The sequence below is a fragment of the Mirounga leonina genome, unplaced genomic scaffold (genome assembly GCF_011800145.1).
Source record: "Mirounga leonina isolate KUSES-001 unplaced genomic scaffold, KU_Mleo_1.0 Mir_173, whole genome shotgun sequence".
NCBI classification, from domain to species: Eukaryota; Metazoa; Chordata; class Mammalia; order Carnivora; family Phocidae; genus Mirounga; species Mirounga leonina.
In genome coordinates, this window is record NW_023270447.1 from 53,784,596 (window position 1) to 53,801,949 (window position 17,354).

Below are 17,354 nucleotides of genomic sequence, written 5' to 3' on the forward strand. Positions count from 1 at the left end.
TCTCCCACTCCCCCTGCTTGTGTTCCCTCTCTCACTGTGTCTCTCTCTGTCAAATAAATAAAATCTTTAAAAAAATAAATAAAACTTCCATGGGTCTCTATCACCTAGAGGTTAAAGTTCACGGCTCTTGAGGAGAGAGGTTGTGACCCACCTAGGCCCGTTTCCCATAGCTTCCCAGTGCTCACTCTGGTCCAGCAACACCGACCGCTTTATAGTGCTCTCACAACTGTGCCAGGCTGCTCAGGGTTGCCTCTGTCTGGAGTGCCATCCTCCACTCCTGACATTCACATCGGTAAGACTCAACTTCAGGTGACCTCTTTTCGAGAGCCTTTCTGACCCCACCCTTGAGTCAGACTCAGGGGCTTTCGGCATCTTTGCTTCCTTCTCGTGGTTCTCATTCAGTCTTTTAACAAACATTGTTGAGCACATACTGTGCTCCAGGCACCGTACTAGGTGCTGCGGATATGGCCTTACTTCAGAGACACAACTCCCTGCTCACAGGAGACCATGTTCGAGTGGAAAAGACAGACTACACAAATAGGCAAACAAACAATGCTGTGTGAAGCTTAAAAGAGGGCCATGTGATAGACAATAAAAATAGACCATTCCCAGAAGTGAGGGTAGCTCATATCAAAGGGTGATTTGTGTCTGAGGAGCAGAAAGGAGATCCTTGAGGTGAATCAGTGTCTGATGGGATCCAGGAGGCAGGCTGCCCCGAACAGAGCAAGGAGTTTGGATTTCACTGTGTGTCGGGAAGCCACTAGAGGGCGTCAGGGAGAGGATTTACATATTTAAAGATGACCCTGGTACCCCAGGAAGAAAGGATTTTGCTGGGGGATGGACCATTTCAACACTGAATCGGGGTCACCTTTTTCTGTCTCCCCACTACACATGCAAAAGGGACAAGGGCTTAGAGAGTGCTTTGGCTTTGATGAGGACATGAAGGGACAATTTCTGAGGAAGGTGAGATACCCTGGCTGGGGTAGAAAAGAAGTCTTATGTCCAGATGAATTTCTTGCCTGAGGCCTGCCCTGCCTATGAAAACCTGGTTATGCTCTGTCCTGTAGGCACCAGGCACCTTCTGAGTTTCAAATGTGTGTATGTTGCTGATGTCACAGTGTGGAGGGAGGTAGGGAGACCAGAGGGGAGGCTGGCGTGATGATCCAGGATGGATGTTGGGGTGTGGATTAAGAGAACGCCAGGGTAGTGGGGGTGGGGGGGTGGGGTTGGAGGGGGAGGCTAAGGAGGAAGAACTGCTAAGTGGTGAATAGACAGGCTGAGAGGTGAGACTCAAAATCACTAATGATGGAAGGGAGGTGAGAGACAGTGAAGAGGAGAGGGAGAAAGAAGACTCTAGCCAAGTAGAGGCCCCTGTATCCTCTATGGGCCTGGATGAGGGAGTATATGGGAGGGCCTGAACACATGTGCCTTTATACTTCAGGTGGAACTTGCTGGACACAAAAACCCAGAGAATACTCCCAGGTGTCCCCACAAAGTCTCATATCTGAGGCACAAACCCAGGTCTCTATTCTCCCAGCTCAGGACCTGTGACTTCACCCTTACCCCTCACCCACCACACTGCCTGGTCTCCCATAGCATGGCCAAAGGGTAAAGAGCTTGCCCAGCCCCTGGTCTGCCACTTACTTACTGGCTCTATGGCCTTGATTCAATTACTTGGTCTGTGTGAACTTAAGTTTACTCAGCTATAAAATAATAGCTACTCACTGAGTGGTAGGAAGACCTAGTGAAGTCACATTGGAAAGGACCTCACAGACAGCCACTGGGGCATATTTGGTGTGAGTTCACTTCCTTCTTGGCAGTGGTATGAGGTAACTAAGGTATTCCCATTGAACAGAGGGGATTCTGAAAGGTTTGGGAGTCAAGGGTGGGATTCTGGGCACCAAGATGGGTATAGCCAGGAAGTGTTGGGAGAAAGAAATGATGCCCACACATCTTACAAAGGGGACTGCCACCTACTCATGCTACAAACAGGGCCCCTTCCTAGCCAAACCAGTAGCCACCCCCCCATCCCCAACCCCCTTACCTCCCCACACCCCACCCCATGGCTGCTCCTGTAGGAGGCAGCACTAGGAGCAAAGGGGGAAATATAGATGGGCAGATGGCTTTTGGGAGAGTAAGCGGCAGAGCTGCTGTGGGGGGAGGGGCCTCTCTGAGAATGGAGGGGCCCAGCCAAAGAGGCCAGGGTCCTGGGGCTGCGGTCAACTGCCCCAGTTTCAGGAGCTCTCAGATGCCTCCAGGTAGGCAGTTTCAATTTTGGTGACTGGAATCCTGGAGTGGCTTTGGGGTTCCTTCCTTGGGACAGGATCCGGACTGGAGGCCAGGGCTGAGTGTTCACCTCTTTGAGTTTCAGATTCTGTGAATTAAGGCATTTGTGAACCACGAGACTTCAGGATTTAAAATTGCCGTGCTCTACGATATTGAGGTTTCTAATCCCAGGGTTCTGATCTACCTTCTGCTGTCCAGAGCAGCTGCTTGGGGTATGAGAGGGCTCGGGTGTGGGAGGCACACTGCAGCCTTCAAACCCTCCATCTCTTGGGAGGATGCCATGGGAAACCCAGAGGTCACCTTTGTCCCTTGTTATCAGTTACAGAAGGATTCTGACTTGGGACATTTTTGGTCCTGTCTTGAGGTCAGTTGGAAATAGATTATGTAGGTTGCAGTGTTAGCTCTGCCAGCATGCCAGTTCCTGATTTATCTCCAAATCTGTGATTTGAGTTGCTTGTCCTTCCCCTGAATATTTCTGCTGCTCAGTTCAGTTTCTCTCTGCGGTCAGCTCCATTCTCTCCTAATGCTCACCTCCTTCTTCTCCATTCCGTGCAGGCATGGCTGCTCGCAGCTTCCAAGCTCAAGTCCTGGGACAGTAGTATCCTGAGCCACACAGGATTTGGGGTCCTGACTCTGGGACTTTCTGGCAGTATGACTTTGGACAGGTTATTTAACTTCTCCCTACTTCACTCTCCTCATCTGTAAAATGCGGTTAATGTTAGGACTTGCCTCACAGGGTTTTTGTGAAGATTATATGAATTCGTTTATGTAAAGCACTGAAAACAGTGCCTAACACATAGTCAGTGTGACCCAGGAGTGTTACTGATAATTGTCATTAGTCCCCCAGGCCAGAAGAGGAAGGGGCTCCTCCACCAGTCTTGTTTGAAAAAGCTCAGGGAAATATTCCAGTTGACCCTCCCTTCAACCAGTCACTGTGCCCCGAGAGGTAGAGTCAAATAAGAGGCACCTACCATTCTGCCAGTGGGGCTGGGGAGGAGGGAAGGAGAAGCAGTACCCCTAAGAACAAGTTGTGGGGGTGGGGCACGATATTGTAATTAACTGTGGCCAATAAGGAGGGCCCTAACATAAAGTCATAGCTTCATGAAGTACCCAAAATATGATTTGCTTGGACCCTCCTCTGAGGGTCTTCAGTTGTTGCCACCCTGGGAGCTGGGAACTAGTCCCTTGTGGGACTCTCTTGCAATTGTGACTGCTGGCTCCAGCCCCATTCTCAGCCTGACTACCACCACCTGGGGGGGGGGCGGGGTTTACAGGGCAAAGGTCCCTAAAGCTCATCACTTTATCACCCCAGACCAAGGGTGGGACAGACCCTTCTCCTAATTCCTCTCTACCTTGACCTAAAACCAATCTGTAACTTTTTAAAACGTCTTAGGAAGCAAGGAATGAGTAACAGAAGATTTTTAGGATTCTACGGCCCCTTGCCAAGCCCCTCAGCCATCCTGGAAGGAGCCTAACTGCAAAACTTCCACATCTGGAGGGCCCCGTGGATGTCTTCCCACATCTTCCTTCCTTCCCACTTCAGATGAAAATGGCAGTTCAGAAATCTATTGTATTTAGGTAAAATCCTTCCTACCCAGTGGCTGGATTTGTCCCATGTACCCCAGGAGGGCAATTATATTAGGACTTATGACAGTGAGTGGGACATCAGGTGCCCTATCCAGGTAACCCTGAGCCAGATGCTCCATACCTTGTGAGTCCCTTTTTCCCCATGGAAGGAAGTTTGTCCCTGCTTGTTCCCTCCCACAGCCTCAGGTGTCCCTCTCCCTCCCTTCCAGAGTCTGCCATGGCAAAACCCTCCCCCTGCAAGAATTCATCCCTAGGTAAGAAACACCCTCCCCAGAGAGAGCATCTAAGTCTCAGATTGAAGGTAACTCTGCTGTCTTTCCAAGAAAATGGGTGGGTGGGTACTTCCTCCACACCTGTGTAACTGAAGGGCACACCCAAGCGCTGTCCCTGAGCGCAGGACAAGCCAGTCACAGAGGGATGACCTCTCCACAGGCTCAGTGCACAGCGCTGCACGCAAATCGTCCCCCTTCTCCTTCACTTGCCACTGCTCCTTCCAGCCCAGGTTTCTCTCCGCTGGACCCTCTGAACTAGGCCTCGGCCTTTACAACGGCCCTACTGCCTGCCACCCTGTTGCCTCAGTGATCTGATAACAGCGAGATCCACCCTTGGCTGAGCCCTGATTTGACATGCCTCACCGCCTTCCACCAACCTCAGCTCTCATGGGGGAGGTCTTCTTGTCTCCAATTCTAATAGATGAGGAGATGGAGCCTCCTTGTGCTTTCTCAAATGCATACACATTGGGGTTTTCTTTTTAGTACTACCTTTGTATTCTGCTTTTTAAATATTTTCCCACCTTCCAGAAAACTCAGTCATGCAACAATTACTGAGTGCTTACTGCGTGCCAGGCACTGTTCCGGGCACTGCAAATATATTAGAGAACAAAACTGAAAAAAAAAAAATCCCACCCCTGTGGAGTGTAGAATTTAATAGGTAGACAGAAAATAAATGAATAAGCAAAATATTCAGGAGGTAAGATAGCAAGTGCTATGGAAAAAATACTGCAGGATGAAGGAATAGGGAGGATGAAGGCAAAGGTTCCATTTTAAATAGAATGGTCAGGGAAGGCCTCACGGAGAAGGTGACATTTGAGCTGAGATCTGAAGCCCTTTGGTGGAGGAGTAATCATGTGAATATCTGCAGGAAGAGCATTCCAGGCAGAAGGAATAGCAAGTGCAAAGGCCCTGAGGTGGGAGTGTGCCTGACATATTCGGAAAAAAGCAAGGAGGCCAGAGTGGCTGAATATGAGAGAGAGTAAAGGGAGATGATGTCAGAGAGAGAGATGGGGGTACAGGTCATTCAGGGCCTCAAGGCCATGTGGAGACTTTAGCTTTTGCACTGAACAACATGGGGAGCTAGTGTGGGGTTTTGAACAGACGAGGGACATGATCAGATCAAATGGGTGTGGTTCTGTGTGGAGAAGACAATAAGGGGACAGGGGTGGGAGCAGAGAAACTACTTGGGAAACAATGTAGTAATCTGGGCAAAGAAATTCTCTATAAAATTTAAATATCTGCAGAATATTTGACCCTATAAATTCACTATAATTCACTGAAATAATTCTTTATTGATGGACATTTAGGTTATTACTAGCTGTGTCCTTATTATAGAAAACACTGTGATGAACATCTTTGTACCAGCAATCTTTATGTTTGTGACTATTTCTTCAGACATATTTGTTGCCTAGGTGTATTGGGTCACCTTTCTAAGGTTTCCAGTCCAAAATTCCAGTTCCCCTTCTGAAAGATGGTGCTGCTTTCTACTCCCCGTGGCAGCATGGGAGGTAGCACATTTGCCATAAAGATACGTGGCAGGTGTCCGTCCAGTGGATGTCCTTGTGGCCCTGGCCAGGAAGAAGACTTCCCTCTTCTCTGGACAGCCTTGCATGGTTCCAAAGCTCTTTGGGGTCCATTTGCTCATTTAATGTTCACAAGAATCCTGTTATCCCTGCTTTATAGGTGAAGAAACTAAAGCTCAAAGATTAATGGTAAGGCCCTGTTCCAAGTGCTTCATGTATGTTACCACATTTAATCCTTGCAACAGCCTAATGAGGTTGGTGCCGTCATCATCCCCATCTCAGAGTTGAAGTCACTGATCCAGGGTGTCAGAGCTGGGGTGCTAACCTGCTCTCTGAACCACTCCCTGCCCTGCCTCAAGCTCGTAGAGTGATTTGCTTGGGGCTGCACAGCTAGGTTGTGGTGGGGCCAGGAGTCCAGCCAGATCTTCCTGGCTCTGCAGCCCAAGTTCTAACCCCTGACAGGATGCCACTCAATGCCTGAAACACCTCATTGGAGCTCTGCCTCTTTTTGTCCAATCAAAACTGTTCCTGGTCCCTTGTGCCTTGACTGGGGCTCCTTCCTTAGATCCACTTTCAGCAGCTCTGGGAGACCAGACTTTGGTACAAGAGCTCAGATCCCAGAACCAAGAACATCAGAGCAAGGAAGGGCCTTGAGCTCCTGGCCCACCCTTCTCTCCCCTCTATATGGGGAAAAGAGGAACCTAACAGCCAGAGTGGGGCAGTAACTTGCCCAAGGTTACACAGCTAGTGAGGGTCAGAGTTCATGAGGAGGGAGGAGGCTGGCCCAACAAGTAGGTGACCCTCTGGTCTTCCCTAAGAGCCCCTGCCAAGGGATATTTCAGAACTGTGACTGTCACAGCCCTGTTCAAGGGCCCTTTGTTGATGGGTCTGTTGATTGTGAATTATTAACCTGCCCAAGCCTGCAATCTGCTGGGTGGGGCTCACTCACTTTAAGAAAACCTGCTGTATAGTCACCAGCCCAGCTGGGTTGGTGGGAGGTCTCTGGAGTCCAACTGGCTAGTTCTGGGCTGGTAGAGAGAGCTAGTCCGGGGTTGCTTCATGCCAGGGAAAGGCCTGGAGAAAGGGACTGAGAAGAGGGAAGAGGGAGAAGGGGGAAGGGGCCGAGGCATCACCTGAGTAATGCTCAGTAAAGCCTCACAGCATCCCTGCGAGGCTGGCACTGTTATCCCAGATTTACAGATGGGAAGACAGGACCAGAGAGGTAGACGCAGAGCAGACTTCACAACTTAAGCTATTTCTACAACAATGGCCTCACTTTTCACATGCTCACACCCCCATTTCTGTGGCCCACCCCCCCCTTTCCACACACTTTTCCTATAGGATAAGGAGTTAAGACCTGAGTCCAAGTCACACTTGGTCCAAGCCACTGTGGGATGGGAGATAAAGCCACTATGGAGCTTTTTGGAAATCCTGAGCTTTCACTAAACAGATATTTATTGAGGGCCTTCTTAAGCTGATAGATGGTACAGGTAAAAGTAGTCTATGGAGGTTCTCAGGGCCATCAGGTGTGGTGAGCCCAGCGATTTGTTCTTGCCATCAGGTGTGGTGAGCCCAGCGATTTGGGAGAACATGCAAGAGGAAGCAGGCCTGGCAACTTCAGGCACAAAGCACCAGGAAACTCCCCCAGCAGGGGAGGAAGGAACCTGGGACTCAATGTACTCTCCTGGTCCCCAGAGCTTGGCTATCGCCTTGAGGTGGAAATGGGCAGGTGACCTGGGTTGGGAGGCAGAAATAATGGTGACTCCCAGGCTCCCCAGGGTTGGGGCTGAGCCAGAGCTCCTGGGGGCTGGGAGCTGCCCGGGTGGAGCCCTTCTGAAGGGTGGACCACTCTGCTGCCCTGACTCATCAGGTGGGTGGCTCCAGCATCTTTGCCACTGCTATGTGGGGAGAGTTCCAGCTCCGAAGGCAGCTTGGCTGCTTATCTTGCTTAGCTTCAGTTTTCATCTACAAAAGGGGAGAATAATAGCATCTGCCTCACGGCCACCACCACCAGAGCACCGCACAGCACTGTGTCACCTGCCAGGTACTGTGCTGGGCATTTTATTTATTTTTAAAGATTTTATTTATTTATTTGACAGAGAGATAGAGAGCACAAGTAGGCAGAGAGGCAGGCAGAGGGAGAGGGAGAAGCAGGCTCTCGGCTGAGCAGGGAGCCCGACGTGGGGCTCGATCCCAGGACCCCGGGATCATGACCTGAGCTGAAGGCAGCCGCTTAACTGACTGAGCCACCCAGGTGCCCCTGCTGGGCATTTTAGATACAGGAATTCTTAATCCTCACAACCACCCTTTGAAGCAGGCAGTATTTCCGTTTTACTGATGAGGAGGTGGTTAAAAAGAGAAACCCCCAAGAGAGGTGGTTAAAAGCGAGCATTAAATGAGATAGCCCGTGTTCTACACTTAACATGTGTTGCGTGTAATAAGCCTTCGGTGAACATCAGTCATTATTATAATTACCTCAGAGGGAAATGGTAAAGTGCTAGGCCAAATGTTGGTATTCTGTGATTCATCAGAAACAGATGTCTGACCAGACCGGACCCTCCAAAAGCTCCCAGTCTAATGGCAGAGACAATCACATACACACCTCACTCCACCACCATCACACACAGATGGTGTGGTGTCACCCCCCCCGGTGATGAGGTTAGGTCATAGGGGGTTAGGGCAGTGTGTACCCAGGAAGCCCCTTACCCAGCCAGGGAGGGAGGGCTTTCTGGAAGATGTGCTGTCTGAACTGAAACCTGCAGGGCGAGGAGTTTGGGCATATGTCAGGCTCTTAATAAATGTTGGTCAAATGCAATAAAGATTTACCTGTAACTAACATAGCGTGAAGCTTCAAAACCAGTTCCCTCACCTGGCCCTTACTGGGGCTCTGGGAGGACTCTGGCAGTTTTATATTGGTAAATTTGTATTCTTTTTTTGAAAAAGAAGGCTTCCGGGGCACCTGGGTGGCTCGGTTGAGCCACTGCCTTCGGCTCAGGTCATGATCCTGGAGTCCCTGAATCGAGTCCTGCATCGGGCTCCCTGCTCGGCGGGGAGTCTGCTTCTCCCTCTGACCCTCCCCCCTCTCATGTGCTCTCTCTCATTCTCTCTCTCTCAAATAAATAAATAAAAATCTTTAAAAAAGAAAAAAAATTTAAAAAAAAGAAAAAGAAGGCTTCCAGTTGTAAACTTCTGGATCAAACCCTGATTAAATGAATAATAAGTGACAAGGGAGGAAGGTGTGTCCCAGGTGGAGGGACGAGCATGTACAAATGCCCAGAGATGGGCATGGCATGCGATAGGGTGCCCCAGCCTCATTACTGAGGCTCCTCTTCATACACATGGCTGGTCTTCTCACCAGCCTCACAAACACCAGCTGACATGGGTGTGCCTCTGCCCACCCCCATTCTGCTTTCACCCATGCTGTTCTCCCATCTGGTACACCCTCTCCACGACTTTATTGTGTATAAACATTCTAAACTTCAAGGCTCAACTCTGTGCCCACCTTCTCCAGGAAGCTCTCCCCCCACCCCTCCAGTCTATGTTGCACTCCTGATCTGGATTCCTCCAGATGATGGTGTATGTCATCATAGCCTACTCCTTGTAGTTAATTACCTTTTCTGTGCCCATGTCTGAGAATGCCAGACATAGGATGATCCTTGCAAGTGAACATCTAGCCTCTGTTCACATATGGGCAGGATAAGAACTCACCACCTTTCCAGACCACCTGTGAGATTTAAACAGTGATCTTCTAAACCTCTCCCCTCTGCCACCAGGCCCAATCTACCTGGCTTTCCTGGGACCTAGTCCGCAGCCTTCTTCCTACCAGGCCTGCCTCTACAGGCTCCTCCTGCTTCCTATTCTGACATCCTGGAGCTAAGGATTGCTCCAGGGGCGCTGGAGTCCCTCCTCCTCCTGTCCCCTGCCTTTGTAAAGGGAGAGTTCTGATGGCAGCCACGTGCTCTGATGAGTCATGGTTAAGAGCATCTGGGGCCTGGAAGTGGTGGCTGGTTAACGCTTCCTGGACCAGTGGCGCATTGTGCCAGAAGGCCAGGTGGGCTTCAACCCTGGTCCTAGACAGATACCGTAGGGTGTGCACACAGCATTTGAGGAGTGTTATGGGTGACTTCATATAGGGGTTGGGGACTCAGAGGGGAGAGGACCAAGGGGGAAAGAGAGACAAGAGTGTCCACCCTGGAGTCAGGAGGGCCAGTTCCAATCACAACTTGCCATTTATTAGGTGAGTTAACTTGAGCAAGTCACAAACTCTGTGCCTCGTCTCTGTCTGTAAAATGGCAGCTAGGGGGATGATTTGAGAAGGCGAGTGTGAACTGTGTGAGCACAGGGAGTGCTAAACTGCGTTATTTTCTGCCGCCTTGTGTGCTGCACGCAGTCAGGCAGGGGGCAAAAGGGAATATTAAAACCCAAGCCTGACTCTGGAGGCTGTGTCTTTCTCAGCATGAATGCCCCCCCCCCCCCCCCCCAATGCAGTAGGATGACGAAGGGCTCAGGTGGGGGCCGCTGCGAGGCGGGAGCTGGGCGGGGAGGGGAGAGTGACAGGAGGTGGACCTCAGGTTTAAGAGAACTTTCTGGCCACAAATAGGTGGGGCTGTGTGAGGAAGGAGCGAGCTCCGGCCCCTGGGGGCTGCGCGGCGGGGGCACTCGCCATGGGCCCGGCGGACCTTGGGCGCCCGGGCCTCTCACCTGTGAGAGCTGAGGGTGGGGGCGCCTCCCGCGGCCGCCCCCCGCCCAGCCCCAGCCTCCAGTCGGCCGCAGACGGGCGGCGGCCGCGGCCCCACCGCGCGGGCAAGCGGACCGAGGCCCGGCCCGGCCCCGCTGCCTTCCCCGCCCCCGGCGCGCCCCTCCCCGGCCGCGGCGTCTGCGGCTCGGCCGCACAGCGCCCGGCTCGGGGTTCCGGCGGCAGCACCTGGGCCGCGGCTGGCGTCCGGCGGGGCACCCTGCCCGCCCCCCTCCGCGATGAGCTCGGCGGACGCCGCGGGGTAAGTGCGCGACGGGGGCGGCCGTGGGGAGCGGGACGGGCGCGGGGCCCGGCCTCCCCCGCGCCTCGGCCCGCACTGCGGCTCCCAGCCCCCCACCCCAGCCCCCCACCCCAGCCCCCGGCCTGGCGCTCCGCCGGCCTCGGGGAACCGCCGCCGCCGCCGGGAGCGGGGAGGGGGCTGCGGACGCTCGCGCCAGGGGGGTAGAGGCTCCGGGGATCCTGGGGCGGGCACTCCCCTCTGGGTCCCAACTTTCTCACGGGGCTGTAGTAATGGCCACGTCAGGGCCGCCTTCCTCCCCTTGTGGCATTTACACCTGTGGTGAGCTCTGTTGTTTTCACCTCCGTTACTGTTGAGGAAACTGAGGCATAGCTCTTAAGTGGCTTGCCTTCCGTTACCCAGGAGGGGCTCTAGCATCTCTCTGATGCTAGAGCCCCCACCCCCGTGCCATACTGCCTCATCTTCGGGATATCTGAGGGAGTTAAAAGGCTAAGATATGAATCAGCTGTGCCCATCCGGCGCAGCAGGAACTGGGGTAGTAAAGGTGGGTGTTGTCACTTCCAGTATGGCTCTCCTGCTCTTCCCCACCCCACTGAGGAACCCGGTAGAATCCCTGCACTGCCCCTGTAGCAGTGATCGCTGCTAGCAGCTGGGAGACCAGGAGCCGCTGGCCCTTTCCTGGGCGCAGGTGAGTAGGGGGCGGCTCCTGAGGGCCCAGCTGGGCAGTTGCTGGGTGGAGATCCGGCTCAGGTGAGCTGGGAGGTGTGCCCGCCCTACCTGGAGCCTCACCACCAGGGACAATATTTGCCAAGGGCCTCAGGGCTAACATGTGAACAGGAGGTGACAGGGGCTGGTGCCAGGCCCAGCTGGAGGCCTCCACAGCGCCTGGGTGTGCATCCCGGATGAGGGCTTAGAAGTTGGGTCACTGAGGGACATTCTGGGCCCCGGGACGGTGGCCTGGTGAGTTTTTCCCTCACCATGTTTGTTGTATGATTTGGGCCACATCCTTTATCCTCCCTGGACTTCTGGTCTCTCCTTTGGAAAATACAGGGAGGCCAGGCCTGGCTGCTCCCTTCCTGCTCTGAGCTGAAGTCTGTACATCTGGAGCCTGGTTAGGTCCCTGTGCCCAGCCCTGACTAAGCACCACCCTAGTGTGCCCAGAAAAGAAGCTGCCAGGAGAGAAGGCAGGCATGGAACAGGGCACCTATCAAAGAATACTGAACTCCCAGGCTAGAAGCCACATCCATCCCTCTTCCTTCCACACTCATATCCCTGCCTGAGTCCACTCTCCAACTGCAGGCCCCCCTGGCCCCTCCATGGGCCTTTAGGGCAGCAAGCTCAGTCTTCCAGCACTGGCGGATCTTCCTCATACTGAACCATACCTGCCCCCCACTGCATGCCCTCCAGGTCCCTCTCTTCTTTGAGGCCACACAGGTCCATCTGCCCCTGTCTCTGGTCAGTGCCATCCCGGTGGGGTCTGAGCAGAACAGAGGCAAAGCAGTTCCACCTTCACAATAGGTACTCAGTCACCCAACAAACACTCCCAAGGCCTGCTCGGGGCCCAGCCCAGTATATGAGGGTCAGTGGTAAACAAACCAAACTTTAAATCTCCACTACTTTAAAAATTATGAAATATTTTAAGCCTTCAGAAAAATATAGCAAATAATAAAATAAACTCCATGCCCTTGCCACCAGCTTTTTCAGATGTCAACATTATGCCCACTTATTTCATATTCTTCTTGTTAAGAAATAAATTATAGCAGAGACGTTTGAAGCCTCTGTGGACCCTCTCCTCTGCCCTCTCCAGAGATAACTGCCGTCCTGAATTTTGATTTTGGCATTTGCGTTTTTATCTTTTTAATTTTTTCTATTTGAGTATAGCTGACACACAATGTTACATTAGTTTCAGGTGTACAAACATAGTGATTCAACTTCTCTATACATTATGCTATGCTCACCACAAGTGTAGCTGCCATCCGTCATCCTACAACACTATTACAATATCATTGGTTTTGTCATTCTGTTTTTATTCTTTCGCTGAGTATGTATAAGTCTAAGAAAATGAAGCTTGTTCTGACTTCAAAATTTTTATATAAATGGGGTCATCCAGCATGAATCATTCTGCAGCTTGCTTTTTCTCACTGAGCTTCAGGTTTCTGAGATGTAGCCTTCTTGATCCTTGCAGCTCTGGTCCCCACTTTCCCTGATGTATGATATACCACCCAATGTAGGGTCCCGCATTTATTTATCGGCCTTCTTGATGGACACTGAGGTGGTTCCCAGAGTCTTGCTATTCAAACAGTAAATACTCTCAAAGGTCGTCCTTTGCGCATATGTGAGTTTTCTTTTCGGTTGCCCCACAGGAGTGGAATTGCTGGGTCATAGGATATGTACATTCCATGTTTTAAAGTTATTTAGTTTTCTTATAAAAGCAGTGTTTCTTCAGACATAATGGAAACACATATTCGTACAAACGGGAAACACATTCTCGTAGAAAAAAAGTAACAATGGCTAACATTTCTTGAGTACTTTTACTGTGCTTACATTGTCTCAGTCATTCTTCTCAACAACCCTAGGAAGTAGGAACTGCCATTCTCGTTTTCTTGATGAGGACACGGAGGCTCATAGAGGTTAAAGAACCTTCCTAAGTTTCTCTAATGAGTAATTGCTGAGCTGCAGTTTGCGACCAGGGTTTTCCACTTTCAGAACTCTTTTTTTTTTTTTTTTTAAGATTTTATTTATTTATTTGAGACAGAGAGAATGAGATACAGAGAGCATGAGAGGGAGGAGGGTCAGAGGGAGAAGCTGACTCCCTGCCGAGCAGGGAGCCCGATGCGGGACTCGATCCCGGGACTCCAGGATCATGACCTGAGCCGAAGGCAGTCGCTCAACCAACTGAGCCACCCAGGCGCCCATCCACTTTCAGAACTCTTGAAGGCCACACTGCCCTGTCACATCACTCCATGCCACGTCATACTCACTTCATTCACAGCTAAGGGGGATTCTCGGAAGGAGAGTCACAATCATGTGCAATTGAGAGAGGTCACTTTGGGATGGGTTCCCGTGGACAGATCCCCTCCCAGCCCCCCACCCCGGACAGAGTTCCTCCTGAATGGTGGAGCAGGGAGGAAAAGCCACCTCTGGCTCCAGTCTGCTTCCTGAGTGACTTCCTTGCACTGCGTCTACTGCCCCAGTGGGGATGGAGAGGTCCCCCTGCTCCATCCATCCTGTGCATCAGGTGTCAGGGTAGCAGCTTCCAGACAGATGAAAGCTGGGAAGGGGGAGGGAAGGGGAGAGTGGGGTGACTCCAGGCCGCCTGACAGCTCCCTTCTCACTCCAGCCTCAAGCCTCCCTCCCCTACGATGCCAAAGCTCCTGGCGTTGGTCACCAGCCCTGCTCCATGCTCCATCGAGCTCAGCGGCACCCCAGTGTCTCAGGTTCTCCAAGGCACAGTGGAAAGGCCACCATCAACCCCTCAGGAGCTCAGTAATGTATTAACCTGGGCTGGCAAGGTGGCTTGGAGCAGAAAGGCCTTGAAGACACGGACAGCCTGCAGAGAAGTGGGGACCTCAGTCACAGCCAGGGGAGGAGAAAGGTTTGGCAAGCTTGCTTTTTTTGGAAAGCATTTCTGTCTTCTCCCTAGGTTCCTTATCTTCATTGTCTTTGTCTCCTTATCTGTCAAATGCAGATAAGCGTGCCTGCCTCTGGGCTGGTGGGAGAATTGAAACAAGGCAGTCATCAGTTTAGAACCTGAAGTGAGAATCTCATGGTGGTGAAGGGGTGGTTATTAATGCCATCATTAAGTCAAATGGGACCAGTGTCCCCAGCCTTCCTGAGCTCCCTAGCCAGCCGGGACATCCCCACCTCACACCACTTAGCAGGCCTTCCAGAGCCTGTCTTGCCACCTCACCTGTATGGCTCGTGCCTCTTTATCACTATGGTATCATGACTCTAGCTCCTTGCTTGCCTTTTTCCCCTTCTTGGACTTCTTTTCCCATCTTGTCCTCAGATCAGTGCCATCTTTTCCAGAAAGCTTTGTCGAATGCCCTGTCTCCACTTCTGGGCCATCAGTGATCCCCGTGATTGCAGCCTTGATGGTTCTGGCTGTCATTGCCTCTGCCTGCATCTGTCACTTCTGTAGACTGTGAACTCTTCAAGAGCAGGGCCGGGTCTGGGCCAGAACCGGAGATGAGTGGGTATTTGTGGGATCAAAGGAAGGAGGAAATCAGCCCCAGGGCCACCCCAAAGCAGCTCCCGGTCTGCAGAGGTCATGTCAGACCCACTTAAGCAGTTAAGCAGAAGAGGTACTGGGGCTGTCAAGGGAGGGAATGCCCCTCTGTGCTATGGGTCCACCTGTCTTTCTCTCCACATAGAGCGAACAGGCAGAACGTCTTTCTTGATGGGAGGCAGAGGTGGTGGTGGCAGTAGGGTGTATGCAGAAATGGGAGGTAGGCTCTTGGCTCTGGAGTTGTTTAGAGATGGTCATAAGCCAGGACAATGGACTTGACTTCTTGGAGCTGAGCTGGTGGGTGGGCACTGGCTTAGGCAGAAACTTGGTTAGAACCCATGCTTGGGCATGTGATCGTGGCCTGGTCACCTCTCCTCTGTGCCTCATCTGTAGTGGGGATAATAATCCTACTTCACAGGCTTTGTGAGGGCTCAAGGAGAGAAGCCCAGTTAAACGCTCAGGGTGGTAGGTCCTCACTGCCTCTTCACCCGTTCATCCAACAGAATGGGCAGACTGAACACCAGTCACTAGGCTAAGCCCTGGGCACAAAGGAAGACACTGTGTCTATCTCATGAAGAAAGGGACAGGGGCTGCTTCTGGTGGGGCCTTTTCTGCCATGGAAAGAAAGTTGGTCTTTATCCTAAGAGTAATAGGAAGCCAGTGAAGGATTTCAAGTTCAGAAGTGACATGGTCAGATTTGGGTTTTAAACAGATAACTTTGGCTATTGTGAGAAGGATGGGTTAGAGGGAATAATGCTTCCGTCATTCTCCCTTATAAAAACTCCCTAGAGGCTACATGGGTTACTTCAGCCATCCTTTAAAATACATTCCTGAGCTCCCACAGAAGTAACAGAAATCCTCTCAAGCCAAGAATATAAAGGATGCTGAAATCAGGCTGATAAATGAGATGAAGCCTCAGCAACATGAGGGTGTTGACAAATTCCAGAAATCCAGAACCTTGAGTTTTAATGACCACTCAAGGGATGATAAGTAAGGAGTTGGGCCGACCCAGTGACAGTGTGAGGAGTTGAAACCCAGCCCTCCTACCACCACCACATGCATCTGGAACCTTCAGAGGGCTACCCCCTCAGCAAATAGACCAGAAAGAAATAGCCACCTTCTCACAAAATGTGGGACGACAGGTCTGGTGGAGAAATTTATAAATACGAATCTGCCCTCACACAAATTTTGTGTTTGAAGACATACTCCCTTTGTGGTCCTGGAGATACTAACCCAAAAAAGTAACTTAAGTATCATCGGATGGTAGCACCCCAGGGAATCTGGCCAAAGTAAGTGAAAATCCTCTCTGGAGGAATAGATTTTTCTCCTAAGATCCCTTTGGGATCAGCCAATAAATAGGAGCTCATGGTAAAATTACAAAACACAAGGAAACAAGTCATTGTGAGCAGCAGACACCCAAATCAAGAAACAACAGAATTTGTTTCCCTGAGAGTCTAAGATGCTAGAATTAAGATCTAGAATATAAATATTTTAATAAACATGTAAAGAAATCAAAGATGGACTTGAAGCAATAAGTGGGGAACAAAACACTGCCCCAAATGACCAAGCAGATTTGAAAAGGAAACAAGTGGAATTTCTGGAAATGTGAAAGATAATCATTGAAATTAAAAACTCAGGAAAAGTAGCAGATCAGACACACCTCAAGAGAATTAGTGAAATGGAAGATCTGAAGAAATTACTGAGAATCTCATGGAGTCAGAGATGGCAAGAAGAGCGTTAAGAGACTTGAAATATTGAGCAAAACAGTCCAACAGAGAGAGAGAAGGGGTAGGAGGGGCTAGAGCAGAAGGGGCAGTCTTCCATCAGACCCAGGTGGGGGTGATGGCGGTGCCCTGGAGCTCGCTGGGCTCAGAAGGGGCTGGGTTGAGAGATGGTCGGGAGGCAGAACTGACAGCTCAAGGAGAGGGGTGTATTAGGGCTGACTCTCAGATTTCTGGCTTGAGAAACTGGGTAGAGGAGTGTCATTTATTAAGATGGCAAAGACTAGGGGAGAACAGCTTTGGGAGAATGAACAAGAGTTCAGTTTTGAACAACATACATGTTTTGATTTGCCGGGACGATCCGCTGCTGCATCACGGAAGAGATATTCAAGCTGGACCCTAAGGCATGTGTGGACTTTTATCTGGTAGAAAGGGACTCTCTCTCAACTAACTTTTGGGGAAGGATCTCTTTTTAGTGAAGTCATCAAGGCCGCTTTTGAAATCTTCTCTCAAAAGAGACTCCTTGAGAAGAGATGTCCTCAAGACCATCCTCAAGATAGGACTTTTGGGATCTCCTAGTTTAATCTCTTATTTTTCAGATGGGGAAGCTGAGACCCAGAAGGGTCAAGGATTTGTTCTTCTCGTTCAATCATTTTTTTTTTCATTCATTTAACAGATACTTATCAAAAGCCCACTTTGTACCAGATACTAGATGCCGGGGATACAGCAGTGAACAAAACAAG

General features: G+C 51.0%; 1 protein-coding gene across 1 annotated transcript in view; it reads left to right on the forward strand.

The window, feature by feature from the left end:
• The first annotated feature begins 9,886 nt into the window (after nucleotides 1-9,886).
• Nucleotides 9,887-17,354, forward strand: part of TTC39A (tetratricopeptide repeat domain 39A) — a 41,340-nt gene continuing 33,872 nt past the window's right edge. Inside the window, exon 1 of the mRNA XM_035018590.1 lies at nucleotides 9,887-9,905. The gene's annotated coding sequence lies outside the window, so the exon portion shown is untranslated. The remainder of the gene's footprint in view (nucleotides 9,906-17,354) is intronic.